The sequence below is a fragment of the Theobroma umbraticum genome, unplaced genomic scaffold, assembly GCF_002168275.2.
Source record: "Theobroma umbraticum cultivar Fairchild unplaced genomic scaffold, ASM216827v3 scaffold_25.0, whole genome shotgun sequence".
Classification (NCBI taxonomy): domain Eukaryota; kingdom Viridiplantae; phylum Streptophyta; class Magnoliopsida; order Malvales; family Malvaceae; genus Theobroma; species Theobroma umbraticum.
Window position 1 is genome coordinate 671,134 of NW_018397282.1, and position 15,631 is coordinate 686,764.

The following is a 15,631-nucleotide window of genomic DNA, read 5'->3' on the forward strand; positions in this document are numbered from 1 at the left end:
ATAGTTAAATTGTTTAAGATGAAAATTATTACATCATATAGATCTCGAACAGTTACATGGATTCAAAAAATAAAATAATCTCAAAAGTGACTATTGTATTTAAAACGTTTTAGATATTATCATAAATAAACAAATCATCATTCTTAATAAGAATGATACTAATGTGGAAAACGTAAAGTATTTTTTTGCTCTCACATATAAGTTATATAACTATTTTCTTACTTTGTAGTTTAACCATTGAATTAAATTTATATTTCTTCTTTTGCATTCTTCTAAATCACAAAAAAGCAGGATGTCAAGGAAGGTTTGCCTATACGTGTGATCTTTGGATACTCAATGAGTATATCTCCTTATCAATTATGCTAAGGATCGAGCTTAGTAAAGTAACTAAATTAGGCACGTAAAATGAATGAAATTCATCAAGGACATAGCTTCATGTCTTAAACAAGGGAACACTTACTATAAGATTCTTGCTAAATTGTGATTACCTAAAGACTCCATCCATATGAGAATTGCAACACAAGATTTTATAACAAATTATTTGTTTTCTACATGACAGTCGAATGGAAGTACATCATGCAAAACATGCACTTCACCAAAATATTAACATCTCAGATAATAAATTTAGTTAATGAAATATTAGAAATCAAAATGGGCAACAGGCAGGCTTAAAAAATGTAAAACATGGACTTGATTTGGAGTGAAGCACTCTAGATTGGAAATAATGACCTAAAACGGAAAGCATGTCACAAGTAAAATTATCTCTTATTAAATGATCATTGAGATGACTTCTTCAAACATCAGTGGATGGCAAAAGGCATTTTTTAGGTTTGGTTAACCACGTCCTCCAAGCAAGTGAAAGGCCAATGCCAAGCATCTTAAAACCCTTGAGATTTTTTAGTGGTACCAGTCCTAGCAACGAGTCATCAACGTTGGTAGGAAACTTAGGACAAATTAAACAAAGTGATGAGAAAGAGTTGGATTATGCTTTTATGATTTAAAAAAGAATTACTCACTTTTTCAGGACATTTTAAGGTGGAAACGATGTTATTTGGCTGAACTTTAAAATAAAATATGGTAAGAAGTTGAAATAGACAAGAAACACTTGGGGTTGTCATAGCTAAGGTAGGAATAGGCACCAAGGTAATCCAATTATGGTCAATTCCATCCCCAGATGCCTACTCCATGTCATCTCCAACAATTATATACTTTATTAATCCAATTACTTGACTATCACCTGAGATAGAATTCACTTGTCCTTCACGCCACCACATTCTAAATTGTCATATATTTACACGTAATCAAATTTCTTGTTCAAAGAAAAAACAATATATTCCACAAAAAATTAATTAAGGATAATTAAACAACTAAATTTCTCAATTTTTTTTTGAAAAATTCAAATTTAAAAGTAAAATTAAGTTGTTTAATATGAAAATTATTACAAATTACATCATATAGATCTCGAACAGCTGCATGAATTCAAAAAAGATAAAATCATCTCGAACATGGCAATCATATGCAAAATCATAACTTTTTAAAGTTTTTAAATATTATCAGATATATAAATTTTAGATGCATAAACAAATAGTTATTCTTAATTAAACTTTAGATGATAAAAAAATGAAAAAATGTAATTTTTTTCTACTAATTTAACACATAAGTTTTGCAACTGTTTTCCTATTTTGTAGTGTAATTATTGAATTAAATTTTTTTTCTTCCTTCCTCATTTTCGTCTTTCCAAATCTCAAGCAAGCTAGATGTCAATAAAGGTTTGCCTATGTGACCGCTAGATACCAATGAGGAGTTGGTTGATATCTCCTTATCAACTAGGCCAAGAATAAAGCTTAGTAAAATAACTAAATTAGGCACATAAAATGAATGAGATTCATCAATAACATTGGGACGGTTCTTACTTTATAGACTCAGGGGGAACACTCGCTATAAGATTCTTGCCAAATGACAGTAATTAACATGGAAGTACATTACAAAGTGGACAACATGCCACAATACAATTATCATACCTAAATATCTTAGAATTGGAAAGTAAATAGTGTTGATGGATAAAGACACATATGCAAAATCAAGCTTAATCTCAAATTCATCAAGTGAGAATGACATACATATTAACTAGTTGACAAACTCACAAGTAGAGATGTAAAGGAAGATGATGCATTAAAACAATAGACTAATATTTTCAAACATACCAAGACTTTTACAAAGAATCAAGCATCTTGATTTCAAATTTTGCATTGATCAAGTAGTTACTGATATGGTTTGAAACTTTTGTGCTAATTAGAGAATTGTAGTTTCATTGTCTTGTATACTTGTTCTTCTTGTGAAGTAAAGTTGATCGCAAGAGCATCGAACTCCATCTTGAAGGGAAACAAATTATTAAAATGTTACAACCTAACACCATTGCTTGGATCACTAGAATTACCCTTCTCATTCACTTTGGTAACATATATATCAAACTTCTTGTCTTTATAAACACTGTTTCCCTGTGGTGTCTCAATGGCAAAGGACTTACCTCTAACTCTAGTTGGACGGTATAAATAGAAAAGTTTTGGCTATTAAGAGAACTTCTCATCTCTGTCATCATTTGACACAACCATTTTGTGGCCACTTGCAAGACTTCATCGCATTGACGGCCTAGTTCCACCTCCAATGAAAATGAACATATTTCTTGTCCAATGAGACGGGAATTTCAAAACTCATGAAAAACAAGTAGAACGGGTAGAGGAAGTAAAGGACCAACAATGGAATCATTGGCTAGCAATTCTTTATTGCATCTACTATGGCTTAAAGGATTCCTTAATAGGAAAAGAGGCAACTGATGTAGGTCAGGAATAGGTACAAATTCGAAACTCGACCCCTCATCGTCACCAAGCAAGTGGTAGCTAGAACAACCCAATTCTAAAAGCTCTTAAGGTAATGTTGCCCACATTTTGCTTCAAAGCAATTTCATTTATGCTTGTTGGCAAGCTAATGTCATCCAAACCAATAGCATTGGTTCCATATAGATCCATCATTCATATAGACAATCAGTGATGCAGCCTGTCAAAGGTTAAATTTCATAACAAGTCTCCCTTAATGGCTCTATATGGAAAACTTAATTACTTTTTTTAACCCACGACACTTCATTGCTTGTATGTTTATGTGGCACTATCTGAGAGTTCTTCAAGAGTCTCTTTTATATAAAGTTATAGATATGATTACCATTGTTATTATTATTATTATATGATCCACATTACTTATAATTAATTTTTTTTTGTTAAAAACACAAATTCATAGTTTTGATGTATAAATATAAATTTTATGTAAATGATGTCATGAAAACTTACATCTTAATTGTAGCATCTTTTCCTGCATTTAGGTTGTGTTTAGTACATTATCACTGTAACACTTCAAAGAAATCTGAGTGTTGAAAAAGTACTTGCTGTGAAGGTTATCGTTAAAAAGATAACATTATAACGATTGGTATATATATATCTAGTAATTAAATTTTTAAAATGATTATATTATAATGTTTGGTTTAGAAGCACTTTACTATGAATGTGGTTTTAATTTATAGAATTACCCTGGTATATGAAAATATAAACTTTAATACACTTACATTCTTTTTAATGTAAATTTTTAAGTTTTTAAATTTTATCCCTTAAAAATAATAGGTTAAATTATATAATTTGTTATTATACTTTGTCAAAATAGTGAATTTAGTTACTGTACAATGATTTGTAAAAATTGAATCTTCATATTTCTTAAAATTGACAATGTCAATCCAATGTTTAACAACAATAAAATATTTTTGTTATTTATGCAATGTGACATTTGACTGTACTGACATGATATTTCTAACTGATGTGGTACAAAATTTGATGAAGTGACAATGATGAAGCCGCATTTCCCAAAACAGAGAAATGGTAGTGCAAATATGGAGTGACCAAGTGCTGACATGAATTTTATAAGAGCTAACATGGACTTGTCCAATGTGAGGTTACCGTGTAGAATTTATTGCTGCCAATTAAAAAAAAACACCTAAACTACCCAAACACACTTTAAACATATGATTTCCTAAACGATTTTCGTTTTGATGAATCATCCCTAATCACTACAATATAGTTTCCATTTCAAGTTTCCATTTGGATTTTTAATTTCCATTTTCCCTTTCGATTTTTCAATTTGAATAAGGTTTAGGGTGATTTCATCAATCTATCTTCCATTACATCAATTTGAGAGATAACTGAGAGTAAATAAAAAAAAAAGGAAAGAATCAAAAAGAGAGAATCAAGAATAATCAAACAAAGAACCCAAAAAAATTGAATTTTTTATTCATCTCGTCAAGATAGTCCAAAAACTTCTATGTTTTTTTATTTAAGGTTTTCTTATTTGTGGTCCTATTAGGTAAAACAATTAGATCTAACTAGAATTTTGCAACAAAAAGTTATCTACCTAATTTAATATATCACGATTTGTTAAGTCACTCAAGGTTTTAGAGTATTAAATGGCAGCCTAGCTCACAAAGAAATTATGAATTTCTCATTTAATAAGAAGGGATATTAATTTGAAGAAAATAGTGGGAGAAACCAACTAAAAGATTCAAACCTTATCTTAAATTGGTTTCAAATGCATAAATCACTTACACATGTTTAATTTTTAAATTATCTAGTTGCTAAATAAAATGAGTAACAAATTATCTCTTTGTAGCATACTCGATACTACAAGCTCACTAGGACAAACTTCTTTGATTGGTGCAGAAACTTGAGAATTGTTCTCAAGGTAAAAAAAAAAAATTGTATGTTTTGAACAACTTTGTGCAACTGGTCCCTATTAAGGACTATGGTAATGAAGCATGAGAGAATTATAAAAGTTATGAAATGATGATAATTAGGTCACACGCATGATGTTGGTCAGTATATCTCTTGAGATTTAAAATAATATGGAAATATAGATGCTCATAGTATGATTTGGCAACTTAAAGAAGTTTTCAATAGAAAACATCATACACAGAGGAACAATGAAGTTTCCTTGACAAACTTAAGAGAAGTGAAACTTCTTGAAGTTCTTACTTCAAGCATTTTGATGATCAAGTTATGTAGACACCCGTTTTGTCAGCGTGTCTATTGGAATAAGAAAACATAAATTGAAAATTTTTGAAAAAATTAAAAAAGCAAAAAATAAGATGATGAACAAAAATTAGAAAAAAAAATAAAAAAGAAAAGAAAAAGTGGATGGGAAGATAGAGGATAAAGATTAGTGGAAAACTGATCTTAATCCCAATTAAAATCAAACTCTAAAAAATAAGTTTAAAAAAATTTAAATTTATAAGATCAATTTTAAAATGTCTAAGCACACCATTGGTCTCTGTACTATAGGTTTTTCAATCAATTTAGTTCCTCCACTCCAAAAGTGACTAATTTAATCTCTATATATGGCTTTTCTCAATAATTCTCAATGTGGACTATATTCTATGAATTCGTTCAAATAATAAACACCTACATATTAGTTCAAGTATCCAAATTTTTTCAATTAATGAGATCAATTGCATAATTCACAAATTGAAGAACATAATCATATGTTAGTCTCTTGGCTTAATCAATGTCCAATCTCAATAAAGCCTCGACTAGGAACAATTTTAGGAATAATGTTTTGATGTAATAAAGATTTCATAATTATAACACTTTATAATTCGGTTTGCAAAGCATATCTTATTCTATAGACTTTATTTTACTAGTTAATAATAATTATAAACATAAAGATAAAGAAATGCTTTTTATTAAAATCAAATGCTCAGAGGAACATAATATATCTTTATACATTAACACCTTCATTAACCTCTACTTTTGATTCTACCCCACTTCTCTGTAACAAAAGCTTGATTACTTTTATATTCCATAACCTTCCATATTAATTTTTCATTAAACATATTATCCTTTACCATCCTCAGTATCAACTTGCCATTAAGAATCTAATTACTAACAATCACAACTAATATTTCATGACAATTTAGCAAAAAACTCAAAAAAAAAAATAATGCCTACAATTCATCATCTAGGTCAATTTACATAGTCATTAGTTGATTCACTATGTTTTAAAAGTCACTCAAGTACTCAATAACAAATTATCCCTTTTTTTTACTTTCAATCATAGGGTTTTTTAATAACAAAAGTTTTATTTTAGACAATCTTTCTCTCATATAAAGCTACTAACTTTACCTAAATACCATGGACATTTGTTTTCTTTGCTATATGGTGAAATACACTATTAGTTTATTTTTTACTGGTGGCAAGATGCCTTTCTAATTGTAACATTTTTAATCATTATTTGACATGCCCTTCAGATTAGTAGAATCATCCAACGGAATCAAACAAATCCTTGCAAAATACAGAATCTTTCATCAGTAGCTTACAAATTGAATAATTTGACATTTTTAATTTCATTAGGGAACTTGAATCATTTTCCACGATTTAAAACATGAACATACTTTTATTCTAATCATTGGATCTCAAGTAACAATTAACACAATTTTCACAATAGTTATAAGAAATAAACAACACAGTTCAAGCTAATAATAATCACATTATATAATTTATTCAAGCAATCAACCAAAGAAATATATATATATATATATATAGGAAAACTAAAGCATATAAAATATACATGAAAAATCTTCTAAATTTAAAGAAAGAGAAAAAACATGAGACAAAATTTAAGCCATGTTGGAGAAAGATTGTTTCGTTGCTGCATAAATCATACATATACATACATATATACGCATACATACGCATACATACACATACATACATATGTATATGTATGTATGTATGTATTTATATGTATGTGTGTCTAACACATTTATGTGTGTGTGTGTGTGTGCATTGGATGTGGTTATGTAGCACCATTTAAGCCACACAAAAAGCCATTTCCAAATTATCATGGGGTTGGCCATCATCTCCGTACATGTAATCAAAATTCTTGTTTAAGGTAGAAACTATTCCACATAAAATTGCAAAAGTTTAAGAATAACTAAAGAACAAAATTTCTTAAATTTTTTTTAAAAAATTAAAGTTTAAAACTAAAGTTAAATTGTTTAAGATGAAAATTATTACATTATATAGATCTCAAACAGTTACATGGATTCAAAAAATAAAATAAAATAAACTCAAAAGTGACAATCGTATTTTAAACTTTTTAGATATTATCGTATATAAACAAATCATCATTCTTAATAAGGATGATACTAAAGTGAAAAATGTAAAGTGTTTTTTATTCTCACATATAAGTAGTATAACTATTTTCTTACTTTGCAGTTTAACCATTAAATTAAATTTATATTTCTTCCTTTGTATCCTTCCAAATCTCAAAAAATTAAGATGTCGAGGATGGTTTACCGATATGTGTGATCCTTGAACACTCAGTGAGTATATCTCCTTATCAATTATGCTGAGGATCGAGCTTAGTAAAGTAATTAAATTAGGCACATAAAATGAATAAGATTCATCAATGACATAGCTTCATGTCCTTAAACAAAGGAACACTTACTATAAGATTCTTACCAAATTACGATTACCTTAAGACTCCATTCATATGAGAATTGCAATACAAGATTTTATTGCAGATTATTTATTTTTAGCATGACAGTAAAATGGAAGTACATCATGCAAAACATTCACTTCACCAAAAATATTAACATCTTAGATAATAAATTTATTTAGTGAAATATTGGAAATCAAAATGGCCAACAAGCAGGCTTAAAAAATGTAAAACATGGACCTGATTTGGAGTGAAGCACTCTGGATTAGAAATAATCACCTAAAGCAAAAAGCATATCACAAATACAATTCTCTTATTGAATGATCATTGAAAGGACTTCTTCAAGCATCGGTTCATGGCAAAAGGCATTTCTTATGTTCGATTAACCACGTCTTTCAAGCAAGTAAAAGGCCAATATCAAGCATCTTAAAACCCTCGGGATTTTCTAGTGGTACCAGTCTTAACAACAAGTCATCAACGTTGGTAGGAAACTTAAGACAAATTAAACAAAGTGATGAGAAAAAACTGGGCTATGCTTCTATGGTTTAAGAAAGAATCACGTATTTTTTTAGGACATTTTAAGGTGGAAATGATGTTGTTTGGCTGAGCTCTAAAATAAAATATGGTAAGATAACATTATAACGATTGTTATATATATATATATATATAGTGATTAAATTTTTAAAACAATTATATTATAACATTTGGTTTAGAAGCACTTTACTATGAATGTGGTTTTAATTTATAAAATTACCCTTGTATATGAAAATATAAACTTTAATACACTTACATTCTTTTTAATGTGAATTTTTAAGTTTTTAAATTTTATCCCTTAAAAATAATAGGTTAAATTATGCAATTAGCTATTATACTCTGTTAAAGTGGTGAATTTAATCACTGTATAATGATTTGTAAAAATTGAATCATAATATTTCTTAAAATTGACAATGTCAATCCAATGGTTAACGATATTAAAATTTTTCTGTTATTTACACAAACATCGCATTTGACTGTACTAACGCAGTATTTCTAACTGATGTGTTACTAAATCTGATGAAATGGTAATAATGAAGCCGCATTTCACGAAACAGAGAAATGGTAGTGCAAACTTGGAGTGACCAAATGTTGACATGAATTTCATAAGAGCTAACATGGACTTGTCCAATGCGAGGTTACCATGTAGAATTTATTGTTGCCAATTAAAAAACAAAAGGCCTGAACTACCAAAAAGCACCATAAACATAAGATTACCTAAATGATTTCCCTTTTGATGAATCATCCCTAATCACTACAATATAGTTCCTATTTCAAGTTTCCATTTTGATTTTTAATTTCCATTTTCTTTTTCGATTTTTCAATTTGAATAGGTTTTACTCAAAGTGGACAGAATGCCACAAGTACAATTATCTCTTATTAAATGATCATCAAGAGGACTTCTCCAAGCACTGGTGCGTGGCAAGAGGCATTTCTCAGGTAGGTTAACCACATCCTCCAAGCAAGTGAAAGGCTAGTGTCAGGCCTCCTAAAACTGCTAGGATTTTCTAATGGTACCAATCCTATCAAAGAGTCATCAACGTTGGTAGGAAACTTAAGATAAATTAAGCAAAGTGATGAGAAAGAGTTTGAATATGCATTTATAGTTGAAGAAAGAATCATGCATTTTTTTCGGACATTTAAAGGTGGAAGCAAGGTTATTTGGCTGAGCATTAAAATAGAATATGGTAAGGAGATGAAGAAGACAAGGAACACATGGGGTTGTCATAGCTAGGTCAGGAATGGGCACCAAAGTAATCCAATTATGGTCAATTCCATCCCAAGATGCCTACGTTGTGTCATCTCCAAAGATTATATACTTCATTAATCCAATTTCTCGACTCTCACCTCAAGTAAAATTCATTTCTCTGACATCACCCCATTCCAAATTATAATCTATTTACATGTAACCAAATTTCTTTTTCATGGTGAAAACTATATACTCCACATAAAATTAATTAAGGATAATTAAAAAACTAAATTTCTCAAATTTTTTTTAAAAAATTCAAATTTAAAACTAAAATTAAGTTGTTTAATATGAAAATTTTTACAAATTACATCATATAGATCTCGAACAGTTACATGAATTCAAAAAAGATAAAATTATCTCAAAGGTGGCAATCATATGCGAAATCATAACGTTTTAAAGTTTTTAAATGTTATCACATATATAAAATTCAGATGCATAAACAAATAGTTATTCTTAATTAAACTTTAGATGATAAAAAAATGAAAAATGTAATTTTTTCTACTAATTTAACGCATAAGTTTTGCAATTGTTTTCCTATTTTTGTAGTTTAACTATTGAATTAAATTTTTTTTCTTCCTTCCTCATTTGTGTCTTTCCAAATCTCAAGCAAGTAAGATGTCAATTAAGGTTAGCCTATGTGACCCCTAGATACCAATGAGGAGTTGGTTGATATCTCCTTATCAACTAGGTCAAGAATAGAGCTTAGTAAAGTAACTAAATTAGGCACATAAAATGAATGAGATTCATCAATAACATTGGGATGGTTCTTACTTTATAGACTCAGGGGCAACACTCGTTATAAGATTCTTGCCAAATGACAGCAATTAACATGAAAGTACATTACAAAGTAGACAACATGACGCAGTACAATTATCATACCTAAATATCTTAGAATTGAAAAGTAAATAGTGTTGATGGATAAAGATACATATGCAAAATCAAGCTTAATCTCAAATTCATCAAGTGAGAATGACATACATATTAACTAGTTGACAAACTCACAAGTAGAGATGTAAAGGCAGATGATGCATTAAAACAATAGACTAATATTTTCAAACATACCAAGACTTTTACAAAGAATCAAGCATCTCGATTTCAAATTTTACATTGATCAAGTATTTACTGATATGGTTTGAAACTTTTGTGCTAATAAGAGAATTGTTGTTTCATTGTCTTGTATACTTGTTCTTCTTGTGAAGTAAAGTTGATCGCAAGAGCACCAAACTCCATCTTGAAGGGAAACAAATTATTAAAACGCTGCAGCCTAACACCATTGCTTGGATCACTAGAACCCTTCTCATTCACTTTGGTAATATATATATCAAATTTCTTGTCTTTATAAACACTGTTTCCTTGTGGTCAATGGCAAAAGACTTACCTCTAACTCCGTTGGACGGTATAAATAGAAAAGTTTTGGTTGTTAAGAGAACTTCTCATCTCTGTCATCATTTGACAAAGCAATTTTTGTGGCCACTTGCAAGACTTCATCGCATTGATGGCCTAGTTCCACCTCTAATGAAAATGAACATGTTTCTTGTCCAATGAGACAAAAATTTCAAAACTCATGAAAAGCAAGTAGAACAAGTAGAGGAAGTAAAGGACCAACAATGGAATCAATTGCTAGTAGTTCTTTATTGCATCTATTATGGCTTGAAGGATTCCTTAATAGGAAAGGAGGCAACTGATGTAGGTCAGGAATAGGTACAAATTCAAAACTCGACCCCTCATCGTCACTAAGCAAGTGGTAGCTAGAACAAGCCAATTCTAAAAGCTCTTGAGGTAATGTTTCCCACATTTGCTTCAATGCAATTTCATTTATGCTTGTTGGGAAGCTAATGTCATCTAAACCAATGGCAATGACAAGGGAAGGCTTGAATCGTGCATATCCTCATACCTTTAACTTTTGGCATAAAGTTCTATGAAGGTTAGGGTTAAGAATTCTTTTTCTAAAAGACTCTTGTAGGGCTTATTCATCTTGGAATATATGATTTCTGCCAGATTGCCATTCAAATACCTTTTAAGACAGTCGAGCTTCAATTTGTATTTTTCGCTAGAAAAAAGTACAGTAAGTAATTAGAATTAAAATTCAACCATTGTTCTTGTGATTCTATATGGCTTACATCAGATTTATGCACCAAATCTCATAAGGCACAATACCGTTGAGCTTCAATCTTTCCAAAAGACATTAGCCTGATAAGAGTGAACCCACCAAATTCATCTATTTCAAACATCAGCTTTCTAAACTCCCTATTCAAAATTGCTAATCCTAGCATAGTTTCTTTCTTATGCTTCTAATCAATTTCTTTGGAGGGAAAAACATTTAAAGCTTCTTCTTAAAGAACACAATTTTCACAATGACACCTTATACTAGACAAAAAGAGATTCAAAGGAAGAGCCTATGGTAAAAAGGTTTGCAATACTTTAAAATTCCTCTGTTGGTTGATGAAGACAAGTCCATCACAAAATATATTGAACTTGCAATTCCAAAATGATCCAAGTATTATGCTGAAACCCGATGTAGTTGCCTGTTTGTACCTATCATCCATGGCTTATGATCTTAGTTGGGATAGTTTGAAGACATCAACGAGGCTTGGAGTATCAAGATTGTGATCTTAACGCCATAGTGGCATCAATGGCTTGCAGACATCACAAAGAAGTAATGAACTTTAAGACTCCAAAACAAATTGAAACCCTTTAGATCCTACTATAGAAAATGCTAGAAACAGTTCTTTCTTAATCTCATAGGCTACATGAACAGGGCCAATGCTCAACATTTGAATTTTAGCTAGGCAAGTTACTTCACACTAGAAAGGCAGCATCAGATTGTGCAACAATTAAAATCCTTCTCATTGCTAAAGGAAGGAAAAATCATACATGCCTCATCCATGTTCTTTGACGACCGATCATTCCCTTAACAAATTGAAAGATTCATTTCTAACCAAAATTGGACAATCAATGACAATCCAAACTATTACTCTTGATTAGCAAACATGGGAAAAATTATTTCTAATAATTTTTACATATTACAGCAACAAATTAAACAAATGATGCTTAGGTCACTTAAAAAACTTAATTACTTACAATATTTCACACAATTGAGACAGTAAGGAAAACAGTCACTCTACTAAAATAAAGAGATATCAAGAAATTAATTCAAACAAACAATCATAAAATCAAAACAGAAAATAACAATAGACATTGCAAATTTGAAAACCTTAAATACAATAAGCAAAAAATATGATCAGTGTAGAATGAAATGTAAATAACATCAACAAATAAATATTACATAGCAAAATATTAAGGTGATAATTTAAAACTCTAAACTTAAATACAATAAGCAAAAAATATGATCAATGCAGAATGAAATGTAAATAATATCAAAAAAATAAAGATTACGCAGCCAAAAATTAAGGTGATAATTCAAAACTCTAAACTTAAATACAATAAACGAAAATATGATCAATACAGGATGAAATGTAAATAGCATTAATAAATAAAGATTACACAGTAAAAAATTTAGGTGTTAATTCAAAACTCTAAACTTTATGAAATTTAAACACGTTACAGTTTCAACTAGCTCCTTGTGCCAATAGGAGACTTTGTATTGACAAACACACTACAAAACCAAAAAGAGAAGCAATAATAGTGCATGACATGGTTCTTATCTTGTTTAGCATCAGTTATGATTATTGGCATATAAAATGCAATGAATCATGTTAATTCAACTGAGGGAAAAAAACCATAAAGAAATTTGATATGTTCTATTTGCATGAACAACAGTTGTGTTATGATGAAATGGTCCAAATTTCAATTAGAGAAAATATCCTTCTCATCACTAAAGGAAGGAAAGACCATACACGCCTCATCCATCTTCTTTGATGATCAATCCTTCCCTTAATGAATAAAAGGATTCATTTCTAACAAAAATTGAATTGTAAATGACAACCCAAACTATCACTCTTGATTAGCAAATATGTAAAAAATTCAATTCTAAAATTTTTTAATATTATAACAGAAAATTAAACAAATGATGCTTAACTTAAATTTAAAAACTTAATTATTTATAATATTTCACACAGTCGAGACAATAAGCGAAACAAAAACCTTACAAAAAAAAAGAAATATCAAAAAATTAATTAAGAGAAACAATCATACGATCAAAATAGAAAATAACAACCGACATTGTAAACTTGAGCCCCCGAAATACGATAAGCAAAAATTGTGATCAACACAAAATAAATTGTAAACCAGCAAGTATGGTTTTTCAATATAAAACAAACCATGAATGTACTTGACCAAACAGTATAATTGTTTTATATATCATGAGTTTCAAGTTAAATGCTTTGCAATGTACAAAGCATAAAAGATTAGTGAAAATTTGAGAAAAATATGATAAGACAAAATTGATTCATCAAATGATGGGAGAAATCGTAAAAAACAATAATTGTAAACAACTGTTTTGTAAAGAAAAAAGATAGAAAGGAACAATGATGATCAAGCGATGAATAAAATATCAAGAAACATAATTCAAATCCACGCTCTACAAAAAAAAAACAATTAACAAAATTATAACTTGGCCAAGCAAGACTGTGAATTCTTAATTTTTAAAAAAAATCAATAAATAAAAATAAGAGAGTATAAAATAAAAGCCTATAACTCAAAACTACAGTGCCAATTAACAAGAGATATATTGAATAAATGATCAGACAAAATAAATCCATGAAAACATGTGAAAATCTCAGGAAAAAAATGAAAACACAAAATAGATTCAGCAAATCATGTTAGGAATAAAAAAAAAAATCATCGTAAACACAATCCAAATTCATGTTCCTTTAAAAAAGGAAACACTAGAGCAACAATGATTAGACCACGTACAAAATATTATAAAACACAATCCAAATTCGGGTTCCCAAAAAGAACAGTAGTCGACATTAGTTAGGAATCCATGAAGAAAATAGAAAGCAATTATCTTCAAACAGCAAACAAAAAGCGAGAAGACGTTTGAGAAACAATCATAAACTAAATAAGTGAGAAGATGCTTGAGAAACAACTATAAGCTTTAACACTTGAGAACCCTTAAGAGCCAAAGTGAAGTTGAGAAAAAGCAATGGAATACAAAAACACATAAACAACAAGAACCCATATGAAATAAGCCTGAAAATAGCAAAAAAAAAAAAAAGTCAAAAATCGATAATCTAGCAAGGTCAGACAAGAGCAAGTAAAGAATAGTGAGAGATGACAACACCAAATAGCCCAAGCATGTAATCCATCTAAGACCACACACATAGACTAACTATACTAAATTCAAGGGCTAGAATCAAATCCTCAAATTGAAACCCTCTAACAAAAATTCACAAATTAATATTAAAAAGTCATGATCAGTAAAAACCCAAATAAAATAAGTCTGAGAATTAAAAAAATGTGCGAAATCGATAATGCAATGACATCGAATGACAAGAAGTCAAGTATAGTGAAAGTTATGACAATGCTGAATAGCCCATACACAGAATCCACTTGAGACCACACACGTAAATCCATCGTGTGACATTGAACGGCTAAAATCAAATTCCCAAACCAAAACCTTTTGACGAAAATCCACAAAGAAATATTAAAAATTATCATCCCCTCCTCCTCTAAAAGCCAACTCGAAGGAAGCATGAAAACTTCAATAAAGAAAGCAAAGAGGGAAGATGAAAAGATGAAAAATCATCAACCACACCCAAGCCGGTTCGAGAAATAAAACCAATAAGGGATACAAATGGATAGCACAACACTCGTGGACTCCAAGCCGACCCTCGATGCAGCTCATATGAACGACCCAACCAATAACAAAATAATGTTCAAGTGACCTACAAAGTAAACAATTCAAACGACCCACTGCACAAAAGGTGCACTAAAAACAGAACACCAGAACCATTGCCCTACCATGCAGCCGACGTGGCACAAACTGGAAACCCTTCGAGATTTCCTTTTAAATAGAGTGATAGATGTGTATTTGTTTGTTTGTATGTATATATGTTTGTATGTATAACAAATTAAAATTTTGAAGTATATTTAATTTAAATTGTGAGTTTAAGATCATTTTAAGTTCATGTTAATTATAATTTGATTTTTTGATTTTTTATACCTCAATTGCGTTAACTAGCCGTTGGGGATCAAGTGAGTTTAGTGATCTTCTAGGTTGAAATCAACATTACAGACATGGGCAAACCCACTTTGGAGGGAGTGGTGTCAAATGACACCTCTCACTTATTAAAATGTTTTAGGTTTTATATTATTTATTTAAGATTTAGGGTAGTTAATATACTAATGAATCCA